Source organism: Phyllostomus discolor, chromosome 2 (assembly GCF_004126475.2).
Source record: "Phyllostomus discolor isolate MPI-MPIP mPhyDis1 chromosome 2, mPhyDis1.pri.v3, whole genome shotgun sequence".
In the NCBI taxonomy this organism is placed as follows: domain Eukaryota; kingdom Metazoa; phylum Chordata; class Mammalia; order Chiroptera; family Phyllostomidae; genus Phyllostomus; species Phyllostomus discolor.
The window spans coordinates 56,525,757-56,544,306 of record NC_040904.2 but is presented as its reverse complement, the minus strand read 5'-3'; the positions used below and the strand labels follow the sequence as shown (position 1 = coordinate 56,544,306).

The 18,550-nt window shown below is 39.4% G+C and overlaps 1 protein-coding gene, 1 non-coding gene and 1 pseudogene across 4 annotated transcripts in view; 1 reads left to right on the top strand and 2 right to left on the bottom strand.

Annotated features, from left to right (window-relative positions):
- The window catches only part of PLOD2 (procollagen-lysine,2-oxoglutarate 5-dioxygenase 2), a 91,750-nt gene that overhangs the window by 3,709 nt on the left and 69,491 nt on the right, over window positions 1-18,550 (top strand). The gene's annotated exons all lie outside the window — the stretch shown is intronic.
- On the bottom strand, window positions 1,150-1,254 carry LOC114491194. The gene has a single exon (XR_003684003.1). It is a non-coding gene; the product is annotated as a U6 spliceosomal RNA (small nuclear RNA).
- On the bottom strand, window positions 1,395-5,091 carry LOC114490659 (annotated as a pseudogene).

The window sequence follows — 18,550 nt, the reverse complement described above, 5'->3', positions numbered from 1 at the left end:
GTTTGTCCTTCATGCACTTTCTCTGTCTTGGGCTCCAGTCACACACATCTTATTATCCTTAAACAGATTGTGTCTTTTACTTCATAGTAAAAACACAGACAGATGAAACAGCGCTGGACAATGTTAGGATAGGAAATGAAAATTAAAGCGAGATACCCTTTTCTAGCCATCATATTGGCTAAAGCATTTTAAAATGAACTCTGGCTATACTAAGTGTTGTAAGGATGAGAACTTTCGGACTGTTGATGAGAGGACAACATCTTTGGAGAACAATTAAGTAACGTCTAGTGGCATTAAGAATCCCCGTAGCCTACAATCCTATAGTACAGTCAGCCCTCCGTATCCACGGGTTCTATATGCAAGGGTTCCGCATGCTCAGAATCAACTGACTGTGGACTGAAAACTGTTTTTGATCTGCAGGTGGGAATGCAGGGATGCAGAGGGCTGACTGCATACATTTTTTTTTGTTTGTTTCACAAGAAAAGGCTGATTTTATTTTCAAATTTTTGGAAATAGTTTGCATACATTGCTGCACACCATTCTATGTAAGGGATTTGAGCATCCCCAGATTGTGGTGTCTGTGAGGGTTCTGGAACTAATTCCCTGCAGATTTGAGGGACAACTGTGCTCTCAAATTTCTTTGTGTGCCTGTTCTTGAAATTCTATTTAAATTTAGCTCCTAGGAAATTCTTCCTCTTACTATCTTTTGTTTGGCTCTCTTTTGAACTTCTTGAGGCAGTTGGTTTATACAAATCATAACTGCTTTGTATAATAGATGTTTATGTTTAATAAATTATAAATTCTTTGAAGGAAGGACTGAGTCTTATTCATCTTGTGCTCTTCACAGTACCTTCCCTGTTTTTTGGACACAAAGAAGAGTCTCAATTTATTTTTCTTGAGTTTTTGACCCACTCAGAAACATGAAAAGTGGCATGCAGTCAGTGAGATTGTTAGCTGCTTCTTTTCCCAGGATTTTAATTAAGTTCACTGAGCTTTTTTTTCCTCTATCCTGGGGACCTATACACTACCATGATCTAGCAATTCACAGTGAATCATCCGGTAAGGCCTTGTTTCTGAACTGTAGTTGGCAACTCTTCCCCATGGTGTGTTTTATACACACACATACACACACACACGCACATTTTGGTTGAAAATACAGAATACTTGACAAATTTGTGTCTCAACTTTGCACAGGGACCATATTAATCTTCTCTATTATTCCAGTTTTAGTATATGCACTCCTGGAGCAAGCACTCCACGTTTTAGTTTTTGTTCTACCTTTCTTGCTCATTTCTGAGTCACCTTCAGAAATGCGTTCCAGTGGTTGGATACCATGATCCTCTTTTTATACATGGTGAAATGAGATTTGGAATGGTTACCTAACTTGCAGAAGATCACGTAGCTGCAAAGCTACTCCAGAGGCGTTTGTGCCCTTTCTTCCAGCCGTGCTCCTTATCTTTCTTGACCTCTTCATTGTTCTGTTGCACTTTTAGGACCTATGGGAAAGAAACAGACTGGTCATTTGAGACCTAAAGAAGCAAAAAGAATGTATTGCTAAAAGAGAAAGCACAAACTTTGTAACTTTATGTAAATGGTCAGGGGTGGGGGGATAGGCACAAATTTTAGGCAAACTGTGCTCTAGGCCAGGGAGACAAACTGTGGCCCCCAGGTCATTCCTGCTGATGGTTTTTACAATTTTTTTTTGAAGTTTGTTTATTGATTTTAGAGGGAGAGGAAGAGAGAGAGAGAGAGAAACAGAGAGAGAGAGAGAAATATCGACTTGCTCCACTTATTTATGCATTCATTGGTTGATTCTTTGAAAGACTTCATGTTTTTTAGAAACAGGAGGGAGAAAGAGAGAGGAAGAAACATCCATGTGCGAGAGAAACACCCATCAGCTGCTTCTTGCAGGCCACCAACCAGGGACCTGGCCTGCAACCCAGGCTTGTGTCCTGACAGGGAACTGAACTGGTGTCCCCTCAGTTTGCAGGCTGGCACGTTCAGCCCCTGGAGCCACACCAGCCAGGGCCGTTGGTTGATTCTTGTATGTACCCTGACCTGGACTGCACCCACACCTTGGCGTATCTTAATGGCACTCTTAACCAACTGAGCTATCCAGCCAGGGCAGTTTTTACATTTTTAAATAGTTGAAAAAATAGCAAAAGAAAATTAATATATTATGTTATGTGAAAATTATGTGAAATTCAGTTTTCAGGGTCCATAAAGTTTTATTGGCTTACAGCCACATTTATTCATTTACATATTGGCTGTGGTTGCTTTGGTGATACAATGCAGAGTTGAGTAGTTTCAGGGACCGTATGACCTTCAGAGTTGAAATTGTTTACTCTCTGGCCCTGTACAGAAAAATTTTGCCAATTGCTGCCATAAGATATAACATTCCCATTTAAGCTGTGGCTCATGCACCACTGCTGCTCCTTTGGAAGGAGCCGGACTCTGGACAGTAGCGGCTGGCCCTGGGCATTTGACATGCTTTTTATTAATTGATTTATTTTTTAAAGTGTAAGGTACACAGCCTGATGATTTGATTTACATGTAGTGTGAAATGATTGCCACATTAGGTTCAGCTCACATCTATGTTCTCATATAGATAGGACAAAAGGAAAAGAAAGAAAAGAAAAAAAAAGGAAAACATTTTCTCATTGTGGTGAGAGCTCTTAGGATTAACTCTCTCAACAGCTTTTCTGTATATCATGCAGCAGTGTTAACTGCAGTTATCCCTGGTGAAGTTGTACCTTTTGCAGAGGTCTGTTTTTCATTTTAGACCTTTGAATTCAAATATAGAGCTTCTGTGTTACAACATTTCAAACACGGAGCTTACTGCTAAGTAGACATGTACTTTGGTGTGAATAATGTACTTACGATAAAAAATGAACAAAACACTCTGATGGCCATTTGGAAAGGAGATGCGTATTTCATCTTCAGAGCTTGTGTGTGTTCCAGAAATTTGATCTAGTAACTGGGTTATACATTTGTGGCTCGGTTCCTGGGAGGAAATTTTTAGCACATTTATCAATGAGTATTTGTATTCTTCAACGTTTGCTATAAATTATGCTAAACTGAGAAATTGGTTGCTTTTGACGTGACAGATTTTTTTCTATTATATTTTACTAGTTTGCATGTGCTGTGTGCTTACTGAAATAATAGAACTGATTTTTAGAGCTCTTGAGATTTTAGCCAAGAAATAGTTACCCCAAACAGTAGAATGGTAAGCGGTGGTTACAGTGTTGCCTTCACACTACTTACCAGCTTAAGGCCCGTCTGTTTCCCCTGAGTTTGTGGTCCTGCTACTGAGGATGGTCTAGCAGTACAAAACTGATCGCTACCCTCGTAACTGGGTCATAAGAATGCCCCTCCAAAAAAATGCTGTTTATAATGAAAAAACACAGTGACTTCAAATAACTTTCAAGGTTTCCCATTCATGGCAACTTTAAAACAAAAGTCAAAGAGCAGAGATATGTTATTTTTCTATCTAGAGGAAAGATTTTCATTACATATTTTCTTTTGTGTGTTAGAGAGGGAAATTTGTTTTCAAATGTAAATCTTAATTAAAAAAATCCAATTCAGGTTGCTACATTTACGTATTTAATTATTAGATTGATTAATAAACATTTCTCAGGCCTTAATTTTATTAGTAACATATTGTAGCAGTTTTGGGACAATAACAATCATTTTTTATTCCCATTGAAATATGGATATATCTCCTTAGATTTATTTCTGAAAGGAGATGCAATTAAGTGAGAAAAATGCTTGATTTGTTAGGTTAGAAATATACTTTGGTTACTGTTTCTATTTTGCTACAAGAAATTTGCTCTAAAGTTTTGTTTGTGTAGGCGTAGGATTAAATGTCTAATTAGGGAGAAAACTTTATTATTTTATTACTTTTTAAAAAGATTTTACTTATTTTCAGAGAGGGGAAGGGAGGGAGAAAATGAGGGAGAGAGGGAGAGGAACATTGACGTGTGAGAGAAGCATGGGTCGGAGGCCTCTTGCTTGGACCCCAGCTGGGGACTGGCCTGCAACCCAGGCACGTGATCCTAGGAGGGAGTCCCTGGTGACCTTTAGCTTTGCGGGAGGACGCCCAACCCAGCCACAGCAGCCAGGGCTAATTAGGGAGGAAACTTTAAATAGTTAGCAGACAATCTTTGCTTTTATTTCAAGCACAGTCAACAGTGAAATCTTTTCCGTTAATGTTCTTTTTGACCTTTGGTCTTCTGACAAGGAAGTAACCATTTCTGTGCCAGTTTCTGAGGGACGCAGACACTTCCGTCACCCTCAAGACAGGCGTCGTCTGCTGTGTCTGATTATCCCCTCTCTTTCAGCCGGGCTCATCTATATTTTTTTTTATCAGACTTGATTTTTATTAGAATGTAGTTATTTCTTCGTGCTAATAAATAAAAAAATCCAAGAGCCAGGTTTATATATACATATATATATATATATATATATATATATATAAAGCAACACAAACAATTACTGGGCTTCGTCTTACAATTTGAGGACCCTTCATATTTGCCTCTCTTGCCAGCACCAAATCTGCCTCATCTGAATCTTTCCATGTCATGAGCAACATTCACTCTCCACTGCTGGCTGCAGCACCAATTATTCGGTCAGGGTTAAGACCTCTGGCAAAGCCTCTGGGTTTATCAGCAGCATCTGTTTTCTTCTTTGATTTGCTATCATCGGATTCACTGTCAGATAAAGACTTTCTTTTTGTATCATCTTTCTCTTTACCAGCCGTTTGAGAATGAAGCAGTGCTTCAATTAACTCTGGACAATCTACATTTTCTTCAGGTGCCCAAGTATCGTCAGCATCTGTGAGTTCCTTCCACTTCAGGAAATACTCCACCTTCCCATTCACTACTCGTCGGTCCAATACCTTTTCCACTACAAATTCTTCAGGCTCTGCCTCTTCAACTTTTTTACTCTTCCCATTCTGTTTCTTTCCCATTTTTTGCAATGCAGTTTCATTGGAGGCCATTTTTATTGCAGACTTGAAGAGCTATTACTTACCGCCTCCGTGCTGCTCCGGATCCTGAGTGCAAGGCGTCTCCCCGGGCTCATATTTACCGCCGTATTTATAATCAAAGTTTTCACTAGAAATGAGAAAAAACCCTCACATTTAAATTTCAGTGTAATTTAATGAACGTGCTTTCTACTGTAAGCATACTATATAAAACTTGACATTCAAATAAGTGCTTTGGAGGACATAGAGCTAAAATGAGGGGCTAAATGGTTAACAAAAGTGTTTGTAACAAACATGGTTGTGATTCCAAAGTGGGCCGCAGTTAAAATTAAATTTCATTGGATTGTCATGTTGATTTTAGTATTGCTTTTATTATTTTCTATGTGTAAGACATCCTGGTGTTTATTACATTAGTGGCTCTTCTGCTCATTTTCTTTAGGGTTACATTCTCAATTGTAAAAGCAATTTTTTTTTCTGATTACCTCTATTATGATTTCAAGTTCCTTCCTGAGAGAAAGAGGGTTTGCTTCTGATGTAAGTGCTGTGGTTCTGCCCCTCTGTGCTATGGACACCATTTGGTAAAGGGTCTTACGACACCAAGGGACCTGCAAACACATGCCATTTTATCACTCTCACCAGTACCCTCCCGTCAGGCCCAGACACTCAAGGGCCCAAGGAGATATTGAATCTCTAAGGAGATCTTGCCACATAGCTTCACCTCTGCAGGCACGGCAGCAAGTGGAAGACGTTTGCAGAATCCTGGCGCTTTTGGGTTTCTAATTCTGGGACACTGTTCAGGAAATGTCCCAGAAGTTATACTTCTTAATTCCAGTGACCGCCAACCCCCACCCAACACAGAGCCTGTGTCCCATCAGCAAGGTGCCAGCATTGACTGGTCTGTTTTGCAGGTTTGAAGCCAAACTTTCATGCAGCCTTTGGGTGCTAATTACAGGTGCAATATGCTGGGCTAAGAGGGGAGCCAGTTACTTTTAGGTATTTTAAATGTATTCTCTAACTGTCTAACTGGTTCTTTAAACATGTAATCATTTTCTTCCTGCTTCTAGCAGTATACTAAACACCAGCAACTCTTTTAGCATCTCAGAAAAAATTCAGCAAATACAGAATTTAAATAATTTCTTAAAAACTAAGAAGGTAGCTAACAATCTCGAGGCAGGCTAAAATGTCCCGATTCAATCACCTGGGATGTCTTAAAGAGCCGTTACGCAGAGGGCAACCCGGTCCCTTGACGGGATTTTCCAGTCAGCTCTGAGGCTCCTTGTCTTCAGAGGCCGTCTCTCTCCTGCTCGAGCCTTGCTGGGTCTTTCCTGGCTGGCAATTGGTGCCACAACTGTGACCAGAGTGCCCTTCTGGTCCAGACCTTCTGAAATTCCTGTTAGCCATGTCTAGAGAAGGACAATTCTCCTTTTCTTCTTCATTTACTTTAAACAGGTTTGGAATTTTTTAAACAGTGACTTTACTAGGTAACCAAGGGCAAAACAAAAACCTTGCAGCTGGAAAACCACCAAAGCAAAGAAACGAACAGGCTTACAAAGTAGGGACACAGAGTTCTTACTTTCCTCTGACTTTAAACAGAGACCTGCTTATCTGGCACCCTGGGGAGTTCATGGATTCTGTGTCCTGCTCAGCTTTTCTTCCCCCCTTCTTCCATCCCACTCCTCATGTCCCACCACTTTCTTTTACACAGACAGCACTTTCTTCAGGCTTAGTGTTGGGAAGTCCATGGGTAGATAGGTGCTAATAGGTTATGAAATAATACAAATTTTATATTTGGTCTCCGCTCCCAGTTCTTGCTAATACTTGGTCTTGACTTTGGCTTCTGACACATGGCTCTTAACACCTTTGTAATTTTTTAAAAAGATTTTATTTATTTATTTTTAGAGGGAGGGGAAGAAAAAGAGGGAGAGAAACATCAAGGTGTGAGAGAAACATCAATCGATTGCCTCTTGCACACGTCCCAGCTGGGGACCAGGTGCACAACTCAGGGTTGTGCCCTGACCAGGAATCAAACGGGCAACCTTTCACTTTGTGGGTTGATGTTCAACCAATTGATCCCCACTGGTCAGGCTGAGACCCTTGTGATTTCTTGGGTGATAGGAACATCTTTTGTTCTAATGAGACATCTGTTGGTAGGCTCTTGGAGGGGGGTTGCTTACTAGAAACATTAGATGCTTGGAACTTTCAGCCCTACCCACCATCTTCTGAAGAGGGAGAGGGGTTAGAAAATAGGTTAATAGTTGTTCATGCCCTCATGATGAAGCCTCTATAGAAATATATGAAGTATGGGTTACGTAGAGCTTCTGGGGTGTTGAATGCAATTGTAATATAGGAGCATAGTGCACCCCAACTCCATGGGGTCAAAAGCTCTTGCACTCAGGACTCTTTCAGACCTTTGTGTATCTCTTCATCTAGCTATTCATTTGTATCTTTTAAAATACTCTTTGTAATAAAACAGTTAATAGTAAGTAAACTGTTCCTGGCTCCTGGTGAGCCTCTCCAGGTAATTATTGAACCTGAAGAAGGGCTCTTGAGAATCTGATTTGTAACCAAGTCTTACGGAAGTTGTGGATAACGGAGGACCTGCTACTTGTGATTGGCATCTGAAGTAGGAGCAGTTTTGTGGGACTGAGACCTTAACCTGTGGGGTCTGCACTAACTCTGGTTGAATTGAATTGAATTGCAGGACACCCAAGTAGTGTGGGAGAACTGGTCAGTGTTGGGGAAAAAGAAACAACCCATGTTGTTGTCAGAAATATTGTGTGTAAGTAGTGGAGGAGAAACCTGACAGTGTTTTCCTAGACATGGGGAACTAGATGTTTGTATACTTTTGGTGGGGACCTGTGAGCATATCCCTAGCCATTAGACAATGTTTTGTTTTGTGGGTGAAAGCTGTTATGTATTTTTGCCTATAAGTCTGTTGGTATTGCTTTAATTCTTGGTTTTGAGCTGTAATTTACATTCACTTTCATGAATTTTTATACTTTCATAAATCTACATTTACTTCATTAATTAAACTTTAAAAATTCGCTGACAATCCATTTACTCTCTAAAGGTAACTGACAGTGCCCTAACTTCTTGGATACAAATATATACTAAGAATAATTCCCATTGTGTAATACTCTGAAGTGTAACAGTATTTCCAAATGTAGTTCAGCAAGCGTTGATTCAATGACTAGTCCGTGTTCTGAATTGCCTTACGTGGAGGATAAATAGGAAAACAAAAGAGGACACATAAAAACCACTCCAGGCCCAGTTTCTGCTCCACATGGAAACTCTAACTGAGATGCTTACAGGGGAAATCACTAGTATGTAAAGCTGAACAAGCCCGAGGGACCCTTGCGGGTAGCAGCCAGGCACTGGGGGAGGAGCACGGACCTCTGCCCACCAGGAGACCTGGGTCTGAGGCCCAGCCCCCTTCCACTCACCAGCCTTCAGCCAGTTACCGCCTTGTCTCTCCGGACTTCTTTGTAGTTTATGATCTGCATAGCTCTGTTATTTGATGTCCCTTGAATTCTAAGTGTTAGGATATGTTGCAGAGATAATGTGCTGCAGGCATGAGGAAAGAGGCCTTAAGTAAACTTCCTGTTGATAAGTTTGTTAGGTCAAAGGCAGCGCGGCTACAAAGTTCTTTCATATTTTAATATTCTAGTTATTCTTCCAGGAGCTGGACTTGGGCAGACTTTGGTATTGCTTTGTTCCTAATTAGCTTTTGATTTAGAGGTAAGAAAGTAAGGCCAAGAATAACTAGAATTAAATTTACATTTTAAATTATTCCAAGTGTTCTAATATGACAGGAGAAAACAGTCTGGTGTTTACACAAAGCTATTTTCTGTTTTCTGTGAGGAGTCATGCACTCCTTAGTACATTTAAACATTATAAACTTAAAGAAATAAATTTATATTTCTCTTGTTTCTGTCCTGACTGTCTAAGTCATATTGGTTAACAAAAATGATGCTGGTAACTCTTTAGAAATTAAAATCATTTTTTACATGAATGTGCAACAATAAAAAAAATTATGCCCTCCTCCAAATTGTTTCTGAATTGTTTACCAAAAGGTAAACCAAATCTTGTAGGTTTACCTTTTACTTATATTAAATGTCTTTAAAATGTGGTCACATTTAGTAAACTAGGGACATGGTAAATGAAATCAGTTTATTGGAGAGAAGCAGCATTTGTGTGTGTGTATATGAGTGTGTGTGCCAGCGAATGTGTCTAGCATGGAGATTACTGTTAGGCCTTAAGAACAGAGCAGACAGTTGAAATGCCTTTTGATTGGCACTTTTTTCTGATGTCCTGCTCTGTGTTGTCTCAGTGGCATTGTTTCCTCCAGTGCTTGTGTTTCTAGAATGGGACACATCTCGTGAGTGATACAGTCTTAGTTAGACCCAGCTCTTGGAGGACCTGGTGGTGCCCACTGCCTTTCCCTTTCTCCTGGCTTTTATTTTTTCCATGCTGTTAGCAGAGGTGTGTAAAATGAAGAAAGCAGTTCAAATAAAACAATTGGAGGAGGAAGAGGGTGGCTTAATTTTGAAAATATAAACTGTTGTTACTTTTACAAGTATAAGACTACTAGAAATCACAGAACCATTTAGTCTGGGTGTTGTTTTTGGAGATGAACTGTGATATCTTGAATAAGCAAGTTAATGTTAGCAGTGATTTCTCCTGTAGAGTAAGTAATGCTAAAGAAAAATTTATTTTTTGGAAGTGTGTTTTTTACCATTGTATTACTATTTAACAAAAAGTAGTTGATGTTTTTATGTCTCTCAGGTTTACATCTGAGGGCCTTATCATGGGTGTGCAGTTGTGAGCAGCCAAGTGCCCCTTCTCAGTACCCAGTCAGGGAAAGGTTTTGTTTCCCCACAGCCAGCAGCAGCCAGCAGCACTGTGGCGGTGGCGGGGTGGCGGGGTGGCGGGGTGGCAGGGTGGTGGGGGTTGGGGGGGTGATGGTCACCCTCTAGGGCTGAATGGATAGCTAAGATTTTTTTCAGTTTGAGGTAAAAGATAAACTAAGAAGCTTACTTTAAACCACACACATAAACTTAAGAAATGAATATAAATGGCACTTACATCTCCTTTTCTATAAACGGGTAGAAATTCTTGTAGTTGCAAAATGTAAATTTTTCTTAATAAGTTCAGAAAAGTCCACATTTAAATTAGTTTCAAGCATACTTGAATTGTAAAAAATCCTTTTGAAAATGAGTTTTATTCAGTTTGAAGAGGTGATAGGGTAGAGGATAAATGGGGATTGGGGTGAAATTGCTTATAAGCTTGTTAGAAAATTATAAAATTTGTGATCTAAATGTGTTCAGACAATTAATTCAGGAAAACCTGAACTAGTAGCCACTGCCGCAAATGCTGGTAAAGGGGAACTTTACTCATGTGAAATTGACATGCCCCAAGCAGAAAAACATTTTAAGTAGCTCATGCTAGGGATTTATCAATCAGGTTTAGTAACTGATGGCATAGCATTTCATAGCTATAATCAATAGTATGTCCCAGTCATTCCTGCTGTACTGTGACTCTCAGCCTGTGTCCAGTGTGTGTTGACTCTGGCAGGATGTGCACACTGAGACAGTGTGTGGTACTGGATTTGCTTTCATCTGGTTGAAGGGATTAGCTTGTTGCCTTGGTGATCAGCAGAGGTTTATAAATATGGACTCTGACTGTGATGCCAACCCTGGATGTGCTCCATGGTAGAAGAGGCTCACTTTGTATCACTTGGTGTTTTAAGTTTAGGTGCAAGTCCGTTGTGTTTTGAATTATCTGGAAACCTGTATTGATCCCACTTTTATCCTGAATATATTCCTAAGAAATTGAGGAAGATACTACTTTGCTCTTCAGACTTTAGGGCAACTGCAGAGATGGTATAGAAAAGAGTGTTTGCTTTCTGTTCAACAGATGGAACCAGAGGGGACTCTCTATACAGGAAAGGGGCTAGAAACTTCTAACTGTGAATTAAAGGTCTGTGTGAGCTTCGCTGGCTTCCTGGAGTGCATGACTTATATAAAGGCTAGAAGCTCATAAACGGCTTGTGTGCTGATTAGGAAAGAGCTCCGTGGGAGACAGTGCAGGGCAGTGGTTAAGGGGATGGGGTTTTGGAATCACCCAGCCTGAATCTAAATCCCAACTCTAACAGTTATTTGCTGATCTCCTTGGAGCAAGTTACTTACCCTGTCTGAATTATAGTTTCTTTATGATGATGATTGCCTCTGAGAGTTTATTGGAGAGTTAAATACGACAATTCTAGTAAAAAGCTTAGCACAGGGTCTGCAAACAGAAATTGCTCAGTAAGTGCTACTTTTTTAAACAGTATACTTCTAATTAGCATTATTCTAAAGTGAAACCAAGAGTATATGGAATTAATTCTTGTGTCTCGATTGATGATGGGGAGAAAAGTATAGACTGTCAATGAATTCTGGAGAATAAGTTGGCCCTCCATATCCCTAGGTTTCGAATCCATGGAGTCAACCAGCTGCAGATGGAACATAGTATCTAAAATGAGAGAGAAAAGGAAAGAGATGGAGAGACAGAAGCATTGGTTTATTGTTCTACTTATTCACACATTCATTGGTTGATTTTTGTATGTGCCATGACTGGGGATTGAACCCACAACCTTAGCACAACAGGATGACTCTTTAACCACCTGAGCTACCCAGTCGGGGCTGAAAGTTTTCTTTTTATGTAATCCTTTTTTTACCTTTGTAGTTTCTTTGCCCATAGCAGAAACTATAATTAAGTTTGTGGCCAAAACTGCTGAGCAAATCTTCAGAAGGGTATTTTGCATTAGATTTAGAATATTGGTCTTCCTCAAAATTATTTGGAATTGGGACATGCAAATGCTGGTTCATCTTATTTGAATTTTCTAGGCTCTTCCCAGCTACATGTGGCATTTATTTATTTATATAATATTTTATTTATTTTTAGAGAGGGAAGAAGGGAGGGAGAAAAAGAGGGAGAGAAACATCAATGTGTGGTTGCCTCTTAAGCACCCCCACTGGGGACCTGGCCCGCAACCCAGGGATGTGCCCTGCTTGAGAATCTAAGCAGCAACCCTTTGGTTCTCAGGTTGGTGGTCAGTCCACTGAGCCACACCAGCCAGGACTATTTATTTTTAAATTATGTTTATTTTGCTTATTGTTGGTGACAAGTACATGTGATAAGTACGTATACTTCAATATTAAAATGAATAAATGAAACTAGATTGGGAATGGATGGGTTAGATTAATAGTGCATATGTAGTTTTAACAGATCTTTGCTTTCTTTTGATGACATGTACCCAATAAGATAATGTGCCCAGTATGCAGTCAGTTTAGCTCTTTCTGATAATGTTTTTCATCTGTAAATCATTCTGAACGCTGTAATAAGAAATAACGGGTCTCTTGCAAGAATGTTGGGGCATCATTAAGAATCAGTTAAGTACTCGAATAGAATAGATGTCATGAAGATGGTATATCTTTATTTAAAAAATATTTTTGGTTATAAGAAAATACTTATAATAACTAAAAGTGAAGACATTTAAGAAGAATAAATTAAATTTGTCCCTGATTTCAGTATCATTAGTAAACACTGTAAAGCATTGCAGTAGTATTTTTTCATCTGTTCATGTAGCTTTGTATGTTTTCTTTATAAAACCAGGATGCATACTATACCTACTGATAAGCACAGAGAAATAATTTGTATTCCACCTTATTCATAAAACACTATATTGTAAGTATTTTGTCATGGCTTCACATACTCTTCATGTCATGATTTTTAAGTAACCTGTTCATATTTGTCATTGGATTATTATACCATAATTTGTGTAACCATTATGCAACTATTGGAATATAGCACTATTTTGTACCAACAAAATATAAGGATCCTCTTCAAAATGAGTTTGGTTTTCATTTTTACCAAATGGGTCCCAGAAACAAAATACAGAGATCAGAGGATATGAACTCTAGTATCTTTTGTTACATATTATCAAGTTGCTCCACCCATCGGGTACTGAGTAGTCTATTGTATGATCTTCTCAGCAGCATTGCTTAAAAAAAATCTCTTCTAATTTTTAGGGGGAAATAAGATTTAATTCTCTTTACCCTCCTTTTTTATTTCTTAAATACATAGTGATTCATTCACTTGTCAAAATAAAAAGCATCTTTTTGGCCACTGTTCTTTCTTCTGCAACTTGCACATTCATGGCAATGGAGCATATGTTCCAGAGGAGTGAAAAAGGACGACCAATAGATGAACTCCGTAGATATAAGTACTAAGAAGAAAAATAAAATAGGATTAGGGGTGAGAATACTGAGGTTGGAAAGGTTGTTTGGGGTACTGTGTCCAAGGGAGGCTTTCCATACTGGTTACCTTTGAACAGAGATTTGAAAGGAGGGCTTGTTGTTGGGAGAAGAAAGAGCCTTACGGGCAGTAAACAGGAGTCACCAGTGGAAATGCCTTGAGCCCAGGATGTGCTTGATGAGACCCTGGAGCTTGAGGTAGGGGTAGAGAAGGGCCGGTGGAAGAGAACCGGATGACAGTCAGGTCCAGATCTCCGAGGGACTTGGAGACTATGGTCTTTGAGACTTGGAATTTGAGAACAAGAAGGAAACCATTGGACTATTCTGAGGAAAAAAGAGACAAGATCTGTGTGAATTAGAATGTTACCTCCTCTGAATGGAGGAAGGCTGGATTTCTGCCCCATTCTGTGTTTAGACCCTTTTCTGGTGGCTATGTGCATGCGGCTGCTTAGCTGCTAGAGTGTAGATGTGCCACAGTGGTGGCACTGCAAAGGGCAAAGGGAAGTGGGCAGGGCTCAATGCAGGGAGGCCACTCCGGTAGTGCAGGGAGGAGGTGGTGGGGTCAGTCACAGAGAAGGTGGTTAGGTAAGGCTAGATTCTGTAATGCTGAGAGAATTTGGATGGGAAATGTGAGAGGAACAGAGGAGTTAAACATTTTCATATTAAAAGTTTAAATTTGCCTAAGTGCATCAGTTACGAATACACTCTACCTGCCATTCTCCCTATTTTCACTCGTTTTACATGGATTGCATGTTTCTTAAGAGACTTTGGTGACACTTTTACAGTTACTTTAATAATTGCCATTATTAACAGTTTTAGTATGTTTATGTGTGCAATGTTGTTATCCAAGTATTTATGTAGTAGAGTGCTAGTGCTGTAAACAGGCCTGTGGGAAGGAGGCCAAAGCAGCTGCTGTGTTCGCTGAGCTGTGAGTGTGGGAGAGAATGGAAAATGTTTAAGTGATGAAAAATTACAGAGCAGCTTGAAGCAGATTTTTAAGTTTACAGAGATTGTCATACGACCAAGCCCAGGAGAGGGGGGAACAGATGGGGGAATCTGGCTTCACGACCGTAAGGTCAAGGCTGCTGCCACGAGTCCCTGTTGGCCGTGGTTTGCACCAAGGCATCAGCATGTTTGATTTAACGGATTGGAATGTGCTGATGGTGGCTTTCTCTTATATTTGATGCAGTATATTATTAATTAAAAGCTTTGTTTTGAATTTAGCTTTTACTGTTTATTATGCATTAGCCTTTAATCATGTTTAAAGGCCACACTGGGGAGATTTATGTGCCTGGAAACTACTCTTGTCTTCTTTGGTTTCGATTTCGTTCAATGGGAAGAACGTTCTTGCAATATTAGAGGCTTGGGTTTATAGCATTTTCACTGACCATACTTTGCATAAAAATGCAGCTACCCTACAGTTGGAAAACAAAGTTTTGGGTGATTCTTATAAAGTGCTACTTAATTTTCTGGAGCAGATGGAGGAAGAAAAACTGGAAAAAGACACTGGAAATGAATTGGCAGGAAAAAATAGGGAAGAATCAGGAGGGTATTGTTTGATACAGCTGGACAGTGAATGAATTGGACACTGGATGTTTTGCTAATTGACTCAAACAGTAATTTGTTGAATTACATAATTTTCTGTTTGCTGAAAAAAGAAAATACTGTACACACATTGATTTAGGCTACAAAAATCTGATAGAACGATTAGTTTTTTTTTAATGAAGGATAGTAAGTAGCAGTAGATAGTGGCTTCAGTTGTGGCTGATTTAGAGTTACTTGCAAATGGATATGTATTTTCTTCATCTTTTTGAAAAGTAGGATAGATATTGTGCTAAACTGTAACTTGTTAATTGCTTTTTTTTTAAGATTTTATTTATTTATTTTTAGAGAGGGAAGGGAGGGAGATAGAGAGAGAGAGAGAAACATCAATGTGCAGTTGCTGGGGGTTATGGCCTGCAACCTAGGCATGTACCCTGGCTGGGAATCGAACCTGCGACACTTTGGTTGACAGCCCACACTCAGTCCACTGAACTATGCCAGCCAGGGCTTGTTAATTGCTTTTTTGACAGGAACGTTTGGTCAATGGTACAGAAAGGGACATTTGTTCCAATCCTCTAACTCTCTAGAGGCAGAAATGGGGAAAAAAAATGAATAACTGGCAAAGAGAGGGCCCCTGAGACATCAGTATTACTGGACTACACTTAATTCCATCCCCTTATACAAATAGCACATTTCTTCATCTGAACTTATCTTTCCTTCAGGTCCTAGTGTTAATGGGAATTCCTGACTTCTTCCCTAACCTTTCATTTTAAAAGAGATTTTTCTATTAAAATCCCTCATCTCCTTCTTGCTTTGAATTTATTGTTGGCATTCACTACAATTTCCACTTACCTGTTCATGCAGTTATTTGCTTACTTTCTGCCACCCGCCACCGCTGTATTACAAGATCAATGAAGACAGTGATTGATTCTTCCAAAAGTATTTATTGAGTGCTTTCCTTCCTTCTCAAAATATGTGTTGAATTCTTACTATGTGTCAACTGGGAATTTGGGGGGCATTAGGTTCTGGAGTTTACATTGTCCTACATTTTTACCATTAAACCTCTATAACATTTCACACAGAGCCTGATTCCCCGAGAACAGTCAGTAACTATTTATTGAAGAAATGAAAATGGAAACCAGTGAGGATTATTAGTTCAGGAATATAAACTTCTCCTGAGGCTGGGGACTCCTTTTCTCTTTCACAGGCTGACATTGCCAGGTACCCCTGCCTCGGTGGTACTGTGTGCTGCACGAGCCTTTCTGTCTGACCACAGTGATCTGCCTCCCTGAAGTGGAAAATACAAAAACACAATTCTGAATGATTAGTTGGTCCAACTAAGGTGGGTCCTGGGCATCAGTATTTTTAAAAGCTCTTTAGGCCCTGGCCGATGTGGCAGGGTTGGATCATCCTCTTGTAATGGAAAGGTTGTGGGTTTGATTTCCGGTCAGGGCACGTACCATAGGTTGGGGGTGTGTTCCCAGTGCAGTTGTCTGGGATCCCAGGTCTGGGGAGCATGTGGGAGGCAACCAGTTGGTGCTTCTCTCACTTCTTCCTTGCATCAATTTTTTCTCTTTCTCCCTTCCTCTCTCTGAAAAAGCACTGAAAAAATGTCCTCTAGTGAGAGTACGAGAAAAAAAAACTCTTTAGTGTCATGTAGGGCCCCAAAGTATTATGCTAGTGAAAGGAGAGTATGGAATTTATGTCTAGGGGCTTCTCTCCTGTACAAACACTACTTGTTTAATTTGGGCAGAAGAATTTGTAGGTAGGTTAGTGTGTGTGTGTTTGTATATTGTTTTTCCCAGGAGTTTTGGAATTTTTTTCATGCCATTCTCATAATTATCAAAGCAACATGATTTTTCACCAAATACCATGGAAGCCTGAGATAGTTTTCACTGCGTCAGCCTGACTTTTCTTTCAGTGAAAACTAGAGTCTACCTAATCTTCTTCTGATCGATCTTCTTTTGTAAATTGCATGTGGGGAGTGTATACAGTTAAGATACAAGAATAATTTCTAACTATTTCATGTAGTAGTGATCATTTTATAATTGGTGAATTTATGAAATGTAGCAGTTTTAATTTTAACCGTTAAATTTGTACTTTTTGCCAATAATTTATCTAAACATCTAGCTGTTTCTTTATATTTCTTATTATTAAAGATAAGAAAACCATTTACTGCATTTATTTAATACACAGTTTGAACAAATGAGTTTTCTACCTCTCTGGACATAATATAAAAATTTTAAGGGGGCAGAAATAGGAGAAGCAGGAATATTGACACTCAGACACCAGAATGGATTCCAGGAAATTAAAGATTAGAAACAGCATGTGAAAAAGCATTCTTTCTTGGGCCACTTCCTAAGATAAATAGCTCTCTAGAGTTAGGGGTGTTTGGGGGAACTGTGGTATCACTGGAAAGAACAGTAAGTAAGGGTCATAAAACATCAGGAAGAGGTTATGTTTGTTTGGTAGTCTTTGCTTAATTATAGTATTTTATAGGATGATTTTTATGAAAAAGTGTTAAGTGGAAGATCAGAGGCTCAGTGTTTAACTGACAGGAATCCTCCATGCATAAAAAGTGCTAACAGAAAATAGTTAGAATTTAAGAAATTTTTGTATTCTTATATTTCTTATATTCTTATATTCTTTTAAGTCATACTGTATATTTATGAAAAACTACACCTAAATAGTATTTAATTCCAGTTCTTTGAGGTACCTATATTTTCAACAATATATGGATGTATGACGTTATTGTGAATTTTCATTTACTTTGAGAAAGTCTGGAACTAAGAGCCAGTGGGGAGTGTTGGAGTCATCCGTGCTGAGAAAATACTGAATGCTTACTTAGCCTGCCTTCCAGGTCACAGTGGAATCAGACTCCCTGGGGATCAGTTCTCTGATGAGTAATGCCAGGATCCCTTCCAGTAGCAGGGATGTCTCCTCTTTTGGCTCTGGAGTGCAGAGGCTTCTTGAGACCTTGGACTTTTGAGGATTTTCACAGCATCTGGCCCCATGTGACACTGGCTGAGCTTTCCCACCAGGATATCTGGTTCCTGTTACACAGGTTCCCTGAGTGAGCTGCTGACTTGTCCAGATACAGCCTGACCCAGTGCAGTGGAGCATCCTGCCCCATGTGGATTTAAACTGCTGAGATTAGATCACATTCAAAAGAGCTATTTTATAAATATCTGTTTTAAATATGTATTGTGTTTATGATGACTTAATGACTTGCTATGTTTTTATTCTCCTTGAGGAAGCAGTTGGTGAACTATTCGTTTCTGTAGTGTTGCAGCTAGAGATGGGGAGAGAGTGGGAGGGAGCGATCGACTTTTTCACAGTGGCCTTCCTCCAACAGTGTTCATTACTGACTACTGATATCTCTTTTCCCCAGTTGCTTTTCAATGTACACATTCCAGTGCTGTAACACATTTTTGCTCATGACTTAAGGTGATGGCATTTAGTTGTTATTAAAGTGATTGGAATGTGCAACTATGGCTTGCTTATTCTACAAATAGGTTTTTAAAAAAGAAAAAGAAAAACACCCCTACATATTGATTTCTGCTAAAACCAGTGCAAATCTAAATGAAGTATTACAAGGCACAGAGAAGGTTTCTATTTTAGGATGAGCTTGGTCATTACCCTGTCTTATGCACAATGATAAAATACTTAATCTACATCAGGTTCTTTGATAGTTGCAGGGACTCTAACTATCAGGGACTGCTTCAGGACA